Genomic DNA, 17,988 nt, shown 5'->3' with positions numbered 1-17,988 from the left:
ACTTTGCACTTGAACCGATGCCAGTAACTGAATATAAGCCCATGGCTTCCACTATTGTCAGACACGCCTACTCCGTTTCAGCCCTCATGTTTATGGGCGGAAATTACATGGCAATCAAAACATAAGCGCTAGTTGACTGCTGTTTTGGGCCCGGTGCCTATGCAAATGTCTGTGGTCAATGTGCATACCAATTCGGTGCACAACACCGCCCAGTGCAGCAAAGCGCTCCAGAACCAACCTTCTGAATCAGAGATGAGTACCTTGTGTAGTTCACAGTGTTTCGCCATCATTCCGTATATATCTATTTCATTTAATTGAATTATTGTTTGAATCTGAGATGTAATGTAAGCCGTGGTTTTACATACATAATCATTGTTTAGAAAAGACTCCCAAAACTCCAATTATTTTTAAATATGTAAGTTTCCAATTAAGCTAGCTTTCCTGAAAAATTCTGAAATAGTTGAAGCATCTCTAAAGGCGGTGCCTTTGCACAGTGGTCTTATTTTCATGAATGTGCGAAAAGTAAAATTAATTTAATGTGAAATAAATTACTTGTATAGTAATTACTCAGTGTATTTTTTACTGCCACAAGGTTTAATTTTTATTAAACAACCTGAATTGAAGGAAGATGCTTTTTTTCCATGATCCAAATTCCACTGTGAGATGGATGGATCTCGGACCCATAAGGACGACCCGTCATCGTTGATGGCATTTGGCTTTAATTGCCATCGTGTATAGATGGCTCTCACATGCTTGTTATGACGTTTTGGTTTATGTGCCCCAAACCATGTTAAACTTGCCAAAACCCTCAAAACTGTTGATGTATAGGTGTGAATATGATTGGCTTATGCATGTATACATATACATATAGATGTGGTAACTGTGTTTAAGATATATTAAACGAATAACTATAGCCTTGTTAAAATTTTATATTTACTCATGCCCATAACTTTGCATTTTAATTGAAAGATATTTAGGTTCTCGATCAAGTGGCATGCGAGCCACTTGAAACAATTCTTCTGTTTAAATTGCTGCACCGTTGCCGTTCAATCTACAAATTACATTGTATGGTAAAACGAATCAAAAAATTTGCCATAGCACATATTTGCCTGAAAGTTTGAACAGCCAGCAGAGGCAAGCCTAAACTACGCTTCGGGTTTTAGTTTCCAGCCCCGTACTGCGGCCCAAACGACTTTTGATTACTGCTGCAAGTACAATGAAGCCTCACCCATTGGCTGCAGCAGGCAGTCGAGCATAACTTTTGACTCCATCGACTGCCTCCCCATCCATCGGGATCCGCTCGATCCGTCCTGCCCTGAAATTCGATAGTTTTGGGAGCATGGCGAAAGTTTCTAGGGAGAAGGCAAGGATGGTGAAGTGTGGGTTGAAGCTACTCGGTGGAGCGCTTATGCAGCGCATTGATTAAATTTGACTTGAATTGCATTACGCAGGCATTTGCATGGGAAGGAGTGTAACATCGTTTTAGGCGCTTGTGCCTGAAATTGGATTCTGTTAGACACACTGGCTCAATTGTTGGACGGGCTGCTGCTACTGCTGCTGCTTCTGCTGCTGCTGCTGCCACTTGTTGACATTCGTGGAATGCCGAAACTGCTTTTCGAAGGGTTTTATTTATTGGTTTAATTGAGTGCCTTGAGCAGGATGAAGTTTTTACCATTCACATTTTGTGGCACACTTTACGAGCTTTCCTTCAAAATTTTCGTATCAGCTCGTGCACGTCGAAAAGTTTCCACTTCCACTTCCACTTCCACTTCTGTGGGCGGGTGCTTAGTCATCTCCAAACAGCTCAATAATTTCACCATCCACTCGCGAGTCATAAAAAAGCAGCCAGGACTTAGTTAAGATCTCGTGTGTGATGCGAGTGCTTGGTAATGGTGGCCACAATGCCGTCATAACTGCGGCCCCAGTTTTTGCTCTGCCCCCCAAAAGTTTTGTCTTCCAGCAGCAGTAGTTTCCGGCTTATTGTTATTTTTGTGGCCGCGTAATGCGCCACGTACATTAGGAAACGTTAAAGTGGCATAAAAACCAGAACAAGGAAACGGCGCAACAGTCAGCGACAACAATGTGACACCTGTTTTTGTCCGCCATTTTGTCAGGCTTTCTACTGCAGATGCCAGTGTGTGTGCGTGTGTGTGTGTGAGTTAGTGTGGCTCGGGTGACATTTATGAGCAGCTCGACATTTTATTTTCAGTTCAATGCACGGCGAAAATTGCTCATGAAGTGCACCATGACTTGCCATTCGGGACTGCAGTGCAAAAAGCGCAGGATGAGAAGTGGAAACGACTTGCAACACATACATATAAAACCTAATTCAATGATTGGAAAATATATTAGGAATTCAGTGGATCAGCAGCAATATGCGATTCACTTAATGAAAATTCTGTGAAAAGTCAATTCTCATTTTTTTCAAAGTGTAAGGAGCACAAGTTTCGAATTTGCATCATCTTCATTGCATATTTTCTTTATTTTAGCTTTCGGTTTCCGTTCTTCTACGATTTTTTTTACACAATTGCTAGGTTCGTCGTGTTGCGGAGTTTCATCAAACAGTCGAGGATTTTTTATTAAAAATCCAAGTGCAAAGAGCATGTAGGTCTGTGGTTATTGCGCTTGGCTAACGATTACTTTCATCATTGTCCCGCGGCGCATAAAATCTTTGCTTAAAGTTTTCTCCTCATTTATGCACTGACTGCCAGCTAAGAAAAGCGCCATGAAAAATACAAGCCGAAAGTTTTCCCATTTTGGCGCCCCAAACAGCTAATGAAACATAATCATTATGTAATAATTAGTGGCACACACTAAGTCACGGCCGGAAGAGGATAATCTACCCCCCTCTTACACAAGACGGCAGTGTAAAGCGGCTTTTCCGAGAACAGGGAGCACAATCTCGACAAGCTAATAATGCAAACAACTTTTTGGGAAGGGGCTCTCTGTCTGGTGGGTGTTTGGACTGAGACCCGAGATCTGAGACCTTAGCCTGTTGTTATGGCTGCTCATTTGGGCTCGGAATTGGTCAAGCGAGTAATTATCGCAATTGTCGTTCATCGTAACGCTTTGTTGACTCCTGAGGTGTTAACAGGGCGGAAATTCATTCGTCTTAATGATATTAAATGGTTTTTGCAGGACTCGTGTTTTTCCTCAGCTTGTCCGCCACAGCGAATACTTAATATATGACCAATGCATTGCGCATACGCCGGGTCGGACAGGCGCACAATTTGCGGTACGGCAGTTTAGCCGTAAGTGCAATTTAGTTAATTTAGCACTTAATTAACTTAAAGTTTTACAGGGAGTGAAGTGGTGGCTGGGGGAAGTTCGAAAGCAATTGAAATGCGCATTGGGGCCAGTGGCTGTCGGAAAAACTCAGCTGCAAACAAAACTTTCCTTCATTTATGTATTTATTTTTTCTGCTCGGCTATTTAACTGGCTGGGTAAAGTTTTTTAAACAGCGCTGGTGTTTGCTGCTCGTTGTTCGCTGTTAGTTTTGTTGTGGGTGTTGTTTATTTGCGGTCAACAAACAACACTGCTGCCAATTCATCTTTTTTTCCCTTCATTTCTGTTTTAGCAACGCCCGCAGCTCAAAGATCGACTTGGCTAGTGATCCAGATAAAGTCTATATATATATATTCTTGACTTAAGGCCCGCAGCTCTGTTTACCACCTCCTATGTCATCGCGGACTGAGTTTTATATAATACTCAATTTATAATACTAATAAATCAGTATATTTTATTAAATGCAATTTTATACGAATGAACAACAAGAAATAACTTAAAATAAAAAGGAAAAAACACTAAGGTGAAATCAGATCAAATTAATTTAATGCATTTTTTATAAAATTTTTTGGTTTTGTCTATCATTTTTGCATATTTTGGTATCGATTGCATTTTTTCACTTGTACGTGCATTTTTGTTAAGCTAAGTATGTACGGAATCTGTGCAAGAATTTTTTGTGTTTCGCTGAAATGCTGCAGTTTGTGGGATTTTGTGAGCAAAAGAGAAAAATCCATTTAAATTGATTTGTGTCGAGGAATATATATACTATAACGGACAGGGAAGAGCAATTAAAGTAAGAATTAAAATTATTTATTATATGAAAATATAACGATGTGTGTGCATTCGCTGCCAACTCGCAGAGCGCTCAATTGTGTTTTTCCTGTTCGCAGAAAGCAAAGAAAAGAAAAGCATGCCAAAGAACAGATTTCCGCTCAACAGTGCCAAGTTTTCACACACTCTCTTCTCGTGTAAGAGTCTCTTGAACTCTTTTCAATAATTTTAAGATGCACATATATAAACAAATAAATAATATGTCTTGCCCAACTCTTGGTTCGATACAAAGAAGAAAAAAAAATGCTGAATAAATGGCAAAAGCCTTTTGGCTCTGCCTTTTTGACACAGATATGAAGGGTGCGAAAGCGACTTGGATTTGCATTTAGTAATTGAATTTTGTTGTGCAATTTATTCCTGCTTATACTCGTGCCAATGCAGTGCAAAATAAATATATACAAGTTCGTTTCCATTATACGAATAAATTTATGACTTAGACTAGTATGTTGTGGCTTCTTAAAAATAGGATTTGAAGTAGCGTATCAGGTCGAGATACTTTACCAATTCGTTATAGAGTGAATATTCTTAGAATGCAGGCCACGATTATCAATTTTCAGCTAAAATTTGATCACCTGCACTCCCACATTAAATTGGCTAAAATTGAATTGCTGCACATGCATTCAACATGTTACAATTTCAGCTTCGAGCAGTTGCTGTTTATGGTCCTCCCGCCTCTCCCAGGAGACCTCAATTGAGGCCAGGATATTGGAAGCTGATTTTTACGATAATGTAGATGAAGAACTTGCCGTGGGTCAGATCGTTAAATCCGAAAGAGTCGGTAGGTTCGACGTCCGAGGAGCTACTTTAAACTCCATTAGGTCATATTTACGGCACAAGTTCAGCTGAAGTGGGTTGTCCTCGTTCGAGTCGTGGGCAGAAAGTGTTAAAGTTCCCATGCAGCCAAAGCAGCAAAAGGATAATAAAAAGTTGCCAGGGCTTGCAGCTCATGATAATAAAACTGGTGGCACGTGCTGACTCCAATGGACACGCAGCCTGGTCACGAATCCATGGTCTCGAGACACTTTTTGCTTGCTGTTGACATTCCACACCTCCTCACACCCCATTCCCATTCCCTTTCGCTTTTCGTATTTTTTATTTTTTGTCTCCCAAATAGATTTGAAGCAGCTTCAGCAATGTGAGCATTCCTCGCCTGCAGCAATTTGTTGCTGAATGATGTGTGAAGGACATAAAAATGCAGCAACGAGTGGAGCGTGTTGGGGTGCGGTATACATACATACGAGTGTATTCGCGCCAAGTAGACAACTGGGGGCAGGAAACGCCCTGGTTGACAAACGTGCTTATAGCTGATAGTACAAATGGGCCCGAGCATTTATAAGTTTCAAATGGCTGTAGAGGAAACAACCAATTATAACCAAGAGACAGCATTAATAGTAATCTGAAAACTATGCCCCAAATGATTTATTTGAAACTTAAACCGAAGTTGCAATCAAAGAAATTGCGGATTTTCAATTATCTGTTGACACTTCTTGCTGCCGAAACAAAAGTTAATTTGATTACAACTTGAAATTTCATATTCGTTGCGCCTGCACTTTCCAATTTTACTTTATCCAAGTTTTATGCATTTCACTTGAAGCCTACCTCGGTCACGCCCCCATGTTTTGTTTACAACAACTTTGCCTCATGCCAGGTCGTCGGTGGAAAACTTTTCCCTCTGCCGCTCGTCGTTCTGGTTCTCGTCCTTGTCGCCGCCGCAGCTTTTCCTTCTGTCTTGACTGCACTTTGCGGGCAGACAGGGCGGATGAATAATTAAATCTTCACACAGAGAGAGCGGAGAAGTTTTAACAGAGAGAGAGAGAGATCTCACATATCCTTGAGCTGCACTTTGTTTACGATGCAGAATATCCTCAACTTTGTACTTTTTATCTTAATGTTTTTCCTCACCCTTGGGCTTTCTGGCAGCTGAATATTCTTTTTCCATTATTTCATCATTTGCATTTCTCATTAGTCCTCATCATCTGTCTCGAGTTAAACGGGCCTCGGTTGTCATGTTGAAAAATATTCGAAAATTCCCTTGTTTGTTACACGTTGTTTTTTTTTGTTTTTCTGAGGAAACGAACGGCAATTGCAAATGCCTATTTGCCCGTGGACATCAAACAAACACGGTCGAGTTGGTAAGCTGACTGTATTTGCTTAGCCAATTAGAAAGTTCCTGCCACAGTCAGCGGCAACTTGTTCAATATAAAATATTTAAAGATTGGTTTTAGTATCAAAACATCGTCTTGTTTGCTGGCGGCATAATTTCGAGCAAACATGAGCATTTCCCGTATTGAATTGTGAACAAAGACATTTAAATTGCAGCCGACAACTAATTGTTTGGCATACTTTTGTCCTCGTCGGAATTGTCTTCTTTATATGCGAGGCAAGTAGCTTTGAAAATTTACACAACAAACTATACTTAAGAGATAAACGATTTGAGAAGTGGGGGCATCATGCAAATAAAGCAGAAAGTACCCCTAACAAGATTTTCCGGACAAAGCTAAGGAGGCAACGTGGAAAAGTGGAAAAGCTGTCTACGCGTTTGGCGTCAAAAGGGCCGCGTGTGGAAGGGCGAAAGCAAAAGGAGGAAAAATATTAAGTCCAAATGCGTCGCCTTTTCTTAATATTAACTTTTCTGCTCAGTTTCTTGCCTTTACTCTTGCAAACTTTTCCACCGAACTTCTGCTCCCCCCAAAAACGGCAACGGTGGAGATAACAAAGGCGACTGGCAGAGTAAAAATTTCTGTTTATTTTGCCAGTCATGCATAAAATAATAAATTATTAGTTATGAACTGTAACAAGGCAACCAAAATTATTATGTAGCTATGGATGTCGAATCATTTTTGTGTCCATTTACGCATTTCAATATCGAACACAATTTATACCTGAAAATTCAGTTGAACTCAAAACGAGAAATAATTTGGGTTGATTTCATTTGCCATTTTGGTGTCAAAATCATAGTAATTGTGTTAGATCGCTAATAGAAATTGCGTTTATGTGTTTGGTCGACTTACTACAACAAATTTGACATACTTGAAATATCACATAATTTTCAATTGTATGCACTATTGTGTGTATTCGATTTGTATCATTAGTTGTATACAACGTTCAAAGGTATATATTCTTTTTCAACTCTAATTTCTTTGCCATCCATTTGGCAATTAAATCGTTTTCCGATTCTAAGAAAACACGATGAGCGTCCATTGCAGCCTCCTTGGGCATTTTTTTTCTATGCCGCAAACGTGGCCACAAGGAAACCAAGCGCTTATCTTCAGAGCGTCTTCCGCTTTCCGCAATGGGAAACCGAGAGGAAAACGGAATGAAAAATGACGCCAAGTGAAACTAAGACTCGGCCCAACTAATGGTATTATAAAACGTAAGAGAAGGCAGCCAAAGCAAAGAGCATGGCGTACAATTTGATTAAGTGCCAAAAAGTAGACTGCGACTGTTGTGTTTGCACTCGCCTGCCTTCAGCCACAAATTAACCCAAAATATCACTTTACTGCTGGCCACAGCGTTAACGAATTCAATTTGATTTGGCCCGACACTTGGCTAGTTAAAAACAATCGATTAAAGTAACATTGTTTCGTGAAATGATATTAATTTGGGAGTATCTCGTTGGGAAGCGTACTTGACTTTCCTTTGTGCCGCTGAGCAGACAGCCTTCTCTGCATTAAATCGCTGAGGGGGGCACTTTGCTTCAATATGAGTTAAACTAAGTGTCACTCACTTGTAAGCCATCGTTAGTGGTTGCACAACCTGGGGAAATTTAATGAAATTCTTTTTCGTTACACACTCTTTGCTTGCATGCCGCTTTGTCATCATCTAGGCCATAAATCAACCGCTCACAAGCCATTAGCCTAGCTGCCGTTTGAACGCCTAAATAGCTGCCGCAATTTATTTCCGTTGCGTTGTGCGAGAGTTAAAAAAAATATCGGGATCTCGGTGATTTTAAATTGGCCACGCCGCGAAATTCCAGTGTTCGCTCCACTGCATCCCAGTTGGAGTCAAGTTCTTTTTAATAACATCTATGTGGGGATGCAGGCATAAATTTGGCCAGGATGTGTCGAAAGAAATTCCAGCTGGCTTTCGGCTGTAATAATTTCGGCTAAGCTATTAGGCATTTTCGTTGCTCCTGGCCCCAACTACCTTTTGGCCATTTATGATTAACACTGAGCAAACATGCAAAGCTGCTTGTAACGGCCGTTTTTCATTAGGACACCCCCCCCCCCCCTCACACACACACACACAGACCAAAACTATCAGCTGGAAGGAAGTCCTGTCGGAGGCTCCACTACAGGCTTTCCCGGTCTGCCTGTCTAACAAGCATTTGTCATTCCTGCTCCTGACAAGCCGACCCATGCACATTGGCAAATAGTTGGCCTATTCCATTTTTTTCTAGCGTCTCGTTATGGCCGCTGTTGTAGGTGTGAAATTATAAATTGCATGGAATTTATGAGCCCATATCCAAATGTTACCGCTATCGCGGGTGAAGCGCTCAGTCTTTAAATTCTTTCATTTTTCTCTGACACCAAAGTATATCTACCTAAATATTTTGATATATTTTGCAATGTATCTTTTAATGTATATGTTATGAATGTTATGTTTTTTAGGAGACTTAAATATAGTTTCGGTTTTTTTTTTGTGTCAGCATTCCGAAAGAAATAACCCTATGCTGTCATAATCACCAGTTAGCCAATGCAACACGTCCCACAGATTTGCATAGTCTCGCATAAATTGCTTTAAATTAGAATTTTTATGCTGCTTCTGTCGTTTACGGCATTGTAAATTCCAAGCCAGCTTGTCGTCTGCTAATTGTGAAAATTATGAGCCAGTTGGCTTAAGGACGTGGTCGAAATGGGGAAAACGGACCTGCGGAAATGGGAACCCTGCGATGTTGGCAACGCTTTGGCATTTGCTTTGATGTGCGCCATGGGGAATCCCCCAAGGTGCTGAAAACAGAAGCTGTGAAAAATGCGCAGAAATAGTAGCAAATTAATAAACATGACGGAATGTAAGCAACAAAAAAAGGCTAAATTTAAAACAAATAAGGAGACTGAGAAATTACAAGAAGTTATTAAATGTTTGAACTTAAGGAAAGTAACATTCTTCATGTGCATATGATGATTTTTAAAGCTACCAAGTGTATTTTATTAAAAAAGATTCAATATCAGCCTGTGTCGACCACATAAATAGCCACTTATATCCGCCTTTAATAATAACTAATGGGTGGGCAAACATTGGCACAACGCCAATAATTAAGTAATCAAATTGGCATTTACCGGCGAAAAACGATTAAATTGAGGGTATTATGTGGGACGGAAATAGTAAATACCGAATGCATAATATTTAAACGGTAATTACTGCATGATAATGCTACACCTTAATTATTTTGATAGCTCTCGAAATAATTTTCAAATGCATTCGTCTATCACTGAGCCAATCCAAAGCAATTAGAAATGGACCTTACTCGTCTGGACTTTAGGGACAGTGCGAGAGAAGAGCCTGGGGATGTCCGTTGAGCTGGCATAATTGACCAGGAGCCTTTACTTCGGGCTCAGCTTCCGGAAAACACGTTCCCCCGGGCACTCAGGAGTCCCTAATTAATTAATGTTCATTAGCAACTGTAATTTCTCGGTCAGAGTTACGGTCTGGATACTCGCACAAATCAAAATGCGTGCGGCTTGTCTGATTGCCCGAGAAGTGCGGGGAAAAACTTTTCCCATAGAGTTCTTCTTGCCAAACTCATTTCAGGTCGGACAAGGGCTCAGGAGTATCTAACTGAAATCAGACGCTGATAATAATGGTTAATTACGTGTTTAATTATGCATGAGAACTCTCACGCCGTCTTGTCGGACTCAGTTGGCTGAGCGGAAGTAGGCGCTCAAAGTCTCGTTAATAAATTATGTAAATTGTAGGCGCAAAAGTCCCTCTTTGACTCTGGAAAATGGAAATTTATCCATGGCCCCTAACGGGGAAGGCGGAATAAAATCAAGGAAAATCATGGGCGGGCTGGGAAAAGTGACTTAAGCTCGAACGGAAGTAAACAAATTAATGAGATGAAATGTCATATTTTAATTAAATTATAAGCAAATTATCGTTGCTAAAGCAGTTTTATGTTTTAAAAAATAGGTGGATTTGGTTCACAATTCATTGTATTTTTGAATAATGTTTAATAATGTCTCCATTTGAGCAATTTGCATTCGTGATAATGAGAACCACTTCGGCTTTTGGCGATTTCCTAAACGGCTCTTTCAACTTTCGCCAGTTCTCTACTTTGCAATGCAGTTTTAAACTTTCGAAATATTGCTAACCACCTCTTGACCTTCATGGCTCGACGTCAACCAACTTTCGAAAGTTTTGAGGGGAACTTTCGCTTGAAGGAAGTTTGAACTCATCATCGCTATTCGCTATTCGCTATTCCTTACCCCATTCGATGCATGACCTCCAGGACAGAATTAAGTGAGGGACTATGGAAATGTGAGAGAATGGAGTAAATAAGTAGGTGTATAAAAAACAAATCCAAATAATAATCAAAACTTCACTGGAGGCAAACTTTTTATTTAATTTTAATTAGAAAACTTTTCAGCTTACATTCAACTTGTAAGAGACATTTACTTGCGATTTTTGGTTCCGGGCTACACAGAAATTAAAATAAAACAAAAGTTTTGCTCGGCGAAACTGAGTAAAGATTTTGAGGGCACAGCGCAAAGGAAAGTGAAAGAGAATGGAAATCTAATGCAGGACGATTTTTCAAAAAAAAAAAAAAAAAAATGCATAGATTGTAAAAGTATACAAATAGAAAGTTGCAAAAGAGAAAGTACGGATAAGTTTCAAATTGGAAGTTTAAAGATTAAGCATAAAAGCCAAAAGAAAGCTGATTAAAGCCCTTAAATTAAAGCTGCCAATGGTTACTGCATTTTATTTTTCTATAAAATTCTATTTTGCATAGTCATTTGAAATCCTTTTATTATTTTAAGGGTAGCAAGTGAGTTATTGTAGACACCCAGACACCGTTTTATTGCATTTTTTATCTCTGGTGATGTTGGTGCTTTTGTTATATTTTTGCGACTTAGCTCTTTGCTTGATGAGGGTTTTATGAGCTCGACTGAGCAGATTCTCTGAACGTTTATTTTTTTAAAAATTTATCCATATCGAGGTTTCCGGGGCTTAAACAAAATAATTACAAAAGAATATTCAGCTTATCTTATCACACCTGCCGTCAGTCTGGGAAAACGTACGAAAATCAAGTTTTCTTTCCATTTCTATTCCACAAAAACTATATGCCAGTTAAGCTTGATTCAATTTAACTCGACAAAAGCCAACACACAATCTGTTGTGATTGCGCATAGAAAAATATGCGGGTGCGGAAGGAATGGGAAAATGTGGAATATTCATTTGGCAGATGGACAGGTCCATGGAGTCCACAGCACCGGAGCTCCAGAGCAGGGGCTCACTTCCACCCGCCTGGCCTTAATCACAGTCACGAGTCGAGTCGCCCAGTTTGGCAGAGACAATCATTTGTTATTTGATTTGCACATCAGCCGGATGTGGACGCGGATACCCAAGCAGCCGGACAGCCAGGACGAATGCAGGCAGTCCGGCAGTCAGTCAGCCAGCTAGTCAGCCAGGATGTCAGGGCATGGAGAAGCCAGGGGCCCGCAGCAGCGGATGAGTTGGAGATCCTCGGCACAAACATTGCAATTTCCAGGCGCCACTCGATGGCCGGACATCGTTGATTGTTGCTGCTGTCCATTTTCGGCGACTCCAATTTAAAGGCCGTGTCGCCTGGCCCGCAGATACACACTCAGATGCAGATACCCGTGGCGTTGACGGAATGGATTGCATCCAGTCGGCTGGAGAGGCACCAGATGGCATCGACGAGGTGCTGATGAGCCGCAGCTAGAGTCAACTGAAGTCACATTTGTACTGCACTTGTCATCCATCCAACCGATTGGGTTCCTCAACAGAAAGTTCGTTGAAGTGCGAGTCTTTTAAATGGTGTCTTTTAATTGATTTAAATCATCATTTTTTTTTTAAATTTTCTTATTGTTTGCTAATTGTTTGAGTTAGTTTATAATGACATAAACCACCTAGGAGAGGAGTTCGTCAAGCTAAATGCCCCGGAGCTGCATGGCGACCTAACCCTTTCCGTGCTGCACTTGTCCATATCGTTGACATGTGTTGCGTTCTCTCTAATTTAATTAAAATCAACTTGGGGCGGCTCCGGCAGTCTGCAACTGCAACTCCCCGCCTGCCCCAAGCCCATGGCCAATTTGTTACGCTTTTAATTTGTTAATTTATTTGCTGGCTGCATGGAGGGCTCGAGAGATAGGCAACAGAGTGTATCCTTCGTCCGCCCCGCTCAGCCTCTCCTGCCCACCGGATTTTATTTGCTGGAAACATTTTTCCCAACGCCCAGCGTTTTGTGCCCCCCCCCCCCCCTCCTTCTCCGACTGCAACAAGTGCATCAAGCCGCCGTCGACCTGCCACACATGGATGCACATCCACACCCACACACCTACACATTCGCATCCGCAGCAACACTCACACATAGATGGCTAGTCCAAACACACAGATTCGCACACTTGGATTTGCAGGCGCTTATCCCGTGGTTGATTTTGTTTGTTTTAACTGCTTTCACTTTCCTATTTACCTTAGTGTGTGGTGCCAGCAATGGAAAATGAAAAATGGCAAAACGCTGTTTATTTGCTCAGCTAACAGCAGCCAGCACATATACACACACACGCGCAATTTTACGGGCTTGTAGGAGTTTTACATTTTCCACTTTTCCATTGGCTGCTCGTAGGCATCGTCGTAATAAAGTTGCATCACACTTTTATGCCGACACACAGTGTGCTTTATAAATTTTATATATTTCTTGATATATTAACTTTTAGGCCCAAGGATGGGGCTTGTCAGAGGCGCTCTAATCGGATTTCGAGGCAGCCAGATACAAATCAGGTAAAAGCGCGGCTCATGAAGTGAGATCTGTTTTTGGGAAGAAATGTTGGGCATTATCAGCTATCACAACGATTTAAATATTGAATTTGAATCTGATCAGCTCAAAAATATCAAATTGTAAGTTATATATCAGATTTTAGGCATCTCAATTTTATGAATATATCAAGGACATTTGTTGCAGCAAAAAAAAAACGAATGAATAACGAAAAATTAGCATAAATACATTATATAATTGTATTATATATAAAAGTTCATTCAGCATTCGTTGCTACCTCGCTGATGTTACCCGTTGTTTTGCAAATTAAATTATTTGCTGCATATGCCAAGACATTCGACGCCATGTGGCATGCAACATAATTTTTTATTTACCCCGCCACTTTCCCAGCGGGAAACAAGCAATCTTTGCTCCTCGCTTAACAGAATGCTTATGTCCTGGCTGTTTGATGCGGCTTTAAGATAGAAAATGTGGATGCCAGGCTAACTTGTCAATGCATCTTTAAGTGAAAGATACTGCCATTGCTAAATTCGGATGATGAGAAAGGATGAGAAGTCTCAATAATGTGCAGATACAAATCCTTAAAGCAATTTTTAAGATATGCCACAAGTTGTAAGTATGTGTAACTTGTATTTAAATGATACTGAGAAGAGCTTCTTTAAACAAAGTGCGTACAACGAAATAGTGTTGGGGTATTTCAGGAAATGTTATTTACCTTGAAATGGCATCAGCACAAAGTCGTTTTAACCAAATACAGGAGAAAGCCTCTCGAATGCCGACTTCATCTCAATAAAAATTCAGGAATTGACTTGTTTGCCACAGCCATGAAAAAACATAAGCAAATCCGGACCAATACAAATGATTAATGTTTGCTGTGTCAGCCGAAAAATATATGCTGCCTGTCTGCGCTTTCCCAGATAGATGGCTTTTCCATGGCCGACGGCATGGCCCCATAGACTCCACATTCACATAGATCAATTGCTGTACACATCTGCTAACTGCTAGTGCAAACAACAAGCAACTAAAAGTTGGCTAACTTATGCTGATTATAGGCCACATTGGCCGCAAGTTATTATCAAATGTCTCCCCAGAGTGATATATATCAAGGAATACGCATTCGGTTATCGCCCCTTTTCCATATTATTGGGCGGTCGATTTTGTTGGGCGTGCCAGCGTTTAACCCACTAATCGAGTTTTCTGCGTGGAAAACCGTTTTGTGCCCTGTGGCCAAGCCTTTGGTTGGCCAAATGTTTTTGGCCTATGTGTACAAGCCGCCTTTTGCCAAGGGCCATGGATATCGGGGCGTGCGTAAAAACAAGTGCGGTTAAATGACCTTGTTAATCATGTTCCTGTTTGCCTGCGTGAGCGTGATTTATGCTTATTTATATTTTATGAACTAAACAAAAGACAGGGAACGAGTGGCTGGAACATTTGTTTGGATTGGGTCCAGCGAGGGGAATAAAATGTACAAGTTCTACCCGTGTTTTTGACCAAGAAAGGCTCGCTGTGTTAACGCAATGGATTCCGTAGTACAAGTAGATATGATTAAAAGGATTTTCGCAGTTTAAAAGCACACGTAGAGAATAGTATGTGAAAAAGTTCTCATTTAATATTAATGTTTATTTAAATAACATTTTGGGTTCACAAGCTCAATTTGTTTGTATTCCATTTTTAGATACCATCAATTTTTTGTGCATACCCAAATGAAAATATCATATTAATTGATAAGTGAGTGAAAAAAGAGCTACATAAAAAGGTATTTTCATATAAATATAGTTATTTTGTGGAATATAAAATTTTTGGCCATAAACACCTTTACTAATTTAGCTGAACAGCTCTATCTATATCGAACTTATGGTCAATGATTGGAACTGACCGACTGAGCGGGGGGGGAGAACTTAATCAGCTCGTCACTTTCACCGGCTGTGAGAGTCGCTGCACTTAATAAACGCAATTAATCCAATTAAAATGTCATGTCCCATTAACGCAAATTAAACTGCGCGCAAATGCTCGGCAATTAAATAAATGCACTTAAACCAATGAGACGCATACACACGAAAGTTGGGTGGTTGGGTGGTTATAGCCATTCATATCGATGGCTCAAAGCCGCTTGACAGTTGAAAGATGAAAGAGGGTTGCGGACTCAAAGGCAATGGGTACGAGGGGAGGTGGGGCAATCAGCCAACGAGCTTGCAAATTTACACGCCGCGATAAACATCAATGAACAATTAAATGCAAGTGCAGTTGTGGCCTTGTCAAGTCGCATTTACCAACCAGTCCGCTCATTTCCCCATCTTGACTTTATTAACATAATCGACTGTGTCAACGCGTTCGGTCGGTCAATTTCTCTTCTGGTAGCAACTAATTAAATATGGTAAAATGAAATAAATATATTTCCGATCGGAGTGGCTGATGTGGTGGAGGGGGGGGGGGGATTCCTCTCGTGTGCTGCTGGTGTTACACAAACAGTTTTCCATTTTTCATTTTTCATGTTTATTTATCATCATGGAATTACCAACAGAGCCGCAAAGCATGCAGCGTTCAATTAATATGCGTAAATTACACGTTGTTTGGGCTCGATACATTAATTGTTTGCGGCACGTGGCAACAGTTGGTGGCATGGATTGTCGGGTGGCACTTGCAGTATGACTTCATTTTAACAGAGCTGCCAGCGGTAAATATTACAACTTTGCTTATTGAACATAATCTGCTCGCCATTTGCGCCATTCTTAAACCAATTAATTAGGGCTTCGCTTATATCAAAATAATTAATAATGACATCAAATATATTTATAACTTATGTGTAATATAGTAATGCAGGCGTGTTGTTATCTAAATAAATCACGTTAGTTGTTAGATAAGCTCAAAATAAGAAATAAATTTTAATTCGTAAATTTGTGGTTTAATATTGGGTATTTTTTCCATATGAAAGTCAATTGTATTCAGGTGAGTGTTTTATTATCATTGAATGCTTCTCATATCAATTCAAAGTTGAAAAACATCCTAATTGAATTAAATTTGCTAGAGCAAACTATTTGCACACGCATCCCTCCAACAAACAGTATCAAAAATCAGCCATACATTCTCACAATCACACGCATGTAGACGCTCACAGATATAAGTCAAATACAAATATTTGAAAATCATGTTCATCATCCTGTTGACAGAGTCGTTTATAAAATAAATTTACTAAGCAACATGTTTTCATTGGATTTAAATTGTTTATGTCAACTTCAAAACGGGAAAGGAGGAGGGGTACTGATCCTTAAGGCAAACATGTACATAAATATGTACATATATGTGCTCATTGTTTTAGCAGCGTACACAAAGGATAAACTATGGAATATGATTAGTTATTAATAGTGTATGCTTAAACTTAGCTACTGGGTAATGGGCAAAATAAAATCGTTGTATGATATTGAGTAAAGCTCATTTTTTTAACTCCAGATACAACAGATATCCAAATTTATGAGGGGTTGAATGTCAGTTTATTGTAATTTCTGGGCTGTCAGGACGACACCTTGACGAGCTAACACTGCATATTTTTGGTAGTCGTGGTATTGGTTGTGCCAGGCAACGACGACGGCGAAACTAACTAAAATTTATGTTATTTATTTTGTAATTTATGCTACTATACGCCATTCGATCGACTTTGAATGCCTTTGTTTTCTGTCAATCAACTTGACAGGTGCTTTAATCATTTTTCCCACATTCGTTCTCGCTCACTTATGTCATGTTGGCTTGTATTGATTGCAGTTCGACACCTAAAAGCCTTTCAAAGACTTTTCCGTGATTATCTAAAACACTTTCACGCACATCATACTCTATAGTATAAGAGACAATTCGGAATATACTTCTAAGTTTTAATACAATAAAATAACACACATTCAAAGGAAACTATTATTTTATTTATTTTGCTATATTGTTTAATACCCTGATATAAGGAAATAATTTAGCACATTTAGCGAAATAATTAAGGCTTTTATTAGATATGATTTTCCTGCTCAGTAAATGCAATCTGTAGGCACATAAGTGGGGCATTCTTTAATGGCAGTGCTTTGAATATTTGGAGAAATCACTGGGATGCCCCAGGTAGTCATTCCAAAGGAAGTGGGCTTCAAGTTTTACATATGCACTTCTTTTGTTCAATCTCTGGCCCGGATTTGGCAAATTGTTTGCTGGAGAAACAAAGGACACAGGAGGCGGCGGGCAGGACGAGGTTGAGAGGGCTGCTTATCCTTGCCCGGCAATCCAACTTCTTTCGTGTCGGAGCAATTTATGCTGCCTGCCCGACTCCTCGGGGGCAATTGTCTGACTGCTCCTCGCCTGGCTAGAACCTCCTCCTCCTCAATTTCGCTCCTCCTCCTCTGGTCTTGTTGGCAGGCAATCTGCTGCTCGTTGTTTGCAGTTTAAAGGTTGAGAGTAGTTCAAATTGTTTGCCAGGTATTTGCACTCCAGCACTTTTCCCAGCTATTTGATCTGTGATTGAGCTGAATGAGCAAATAAACTTGTGGCCCGACTCCATTGAGCATGCAGAGACATGGAAAGGTTAATGCGCCCAAATGGATTTGTGGCGAAACTTAAAATACAATATTTTAACGAGCTCTTAGCTGGGATAAGTTCCTAAGTCATTTAGCTGCACTTTGACTCTTTCGAATGTGCAAAGCTGATGGAAATGGTTAAAAATACTTTTGCCTTTTGCTAGACGTTGTACGATAAAAATGGTTGTTCCTAAATTAATTGGTTTTGCCATTTTATTGGTCGCGTCTTAATTTGATTGACCTATCTTGTTTCGCAACTCGCTTAATTTATTGTCTTTCGGGAATGGCCACAGCACTTTATCATTTATCAAAAATTATGCGACAAAATATCTGTGCCATGTCAACGTTTCAATAGGCGGCCAATAAAATTTATGG

General features: G+C 40.1%; 2 long non-coding RNA genes across 3 annotated transcripts; one reads left to right on the top strand and one right to left on the bottom strand.

The window, feature by feature from the left end:
• Positions 1 to 11,133: 11,133 nt before the first annotated feature.
• On the bottom strand, positions 11,134 to 12,375 carry lncRNA:CR44819 (long non-coding RNA:CR44819). Its single transcript, NR_124097.1, has 2 exons — positions 12,207 to 12,375; positions 11,134 to 12,118 (listed from the first exon to the last, which is right to left on the bottom strand). It is a non-coding gene; the product is annotated as a long non-coding RNA:CR44819 (long non-coding RNA).
• lncRNA:CR44820 (long non-coding RNA:CR44820) lies at positions 11,483 to 12,374 on the top strand. 2 transcript variants are annotated; one of them, NR_124098.1, is made up of 1 exon: positions 11,483 to 12,374. It is a non-coding gene; the product is annotated as a long non-coding RNA:CR44820 (long non-coding RNA). The 2 variants fall into 2 exon arrangements; NR_124099.1 differs by having other exon boundaries at positions 11,483 to 12,123.
• Positions 12,376 to 17,988: the final 5,613 nt, after the last annotated feature.

This window comes from Drosophila melanogaster, chromosome 2L, assembly GCF_000001215.4.
Source record: "Drosophila melanogaster chromosome 2L".
NCBI lineage: Eukaryota > Metazoa > Arthropoda > Insecta > Diptera > Drosophilidae > Drosophila > Drosophila melanogaster.
The sequence above is the reverse complement of the archived record's forward strand: the minus strand, read 5'-3'. Positions and strand labels throughout refer to the sequence as shown.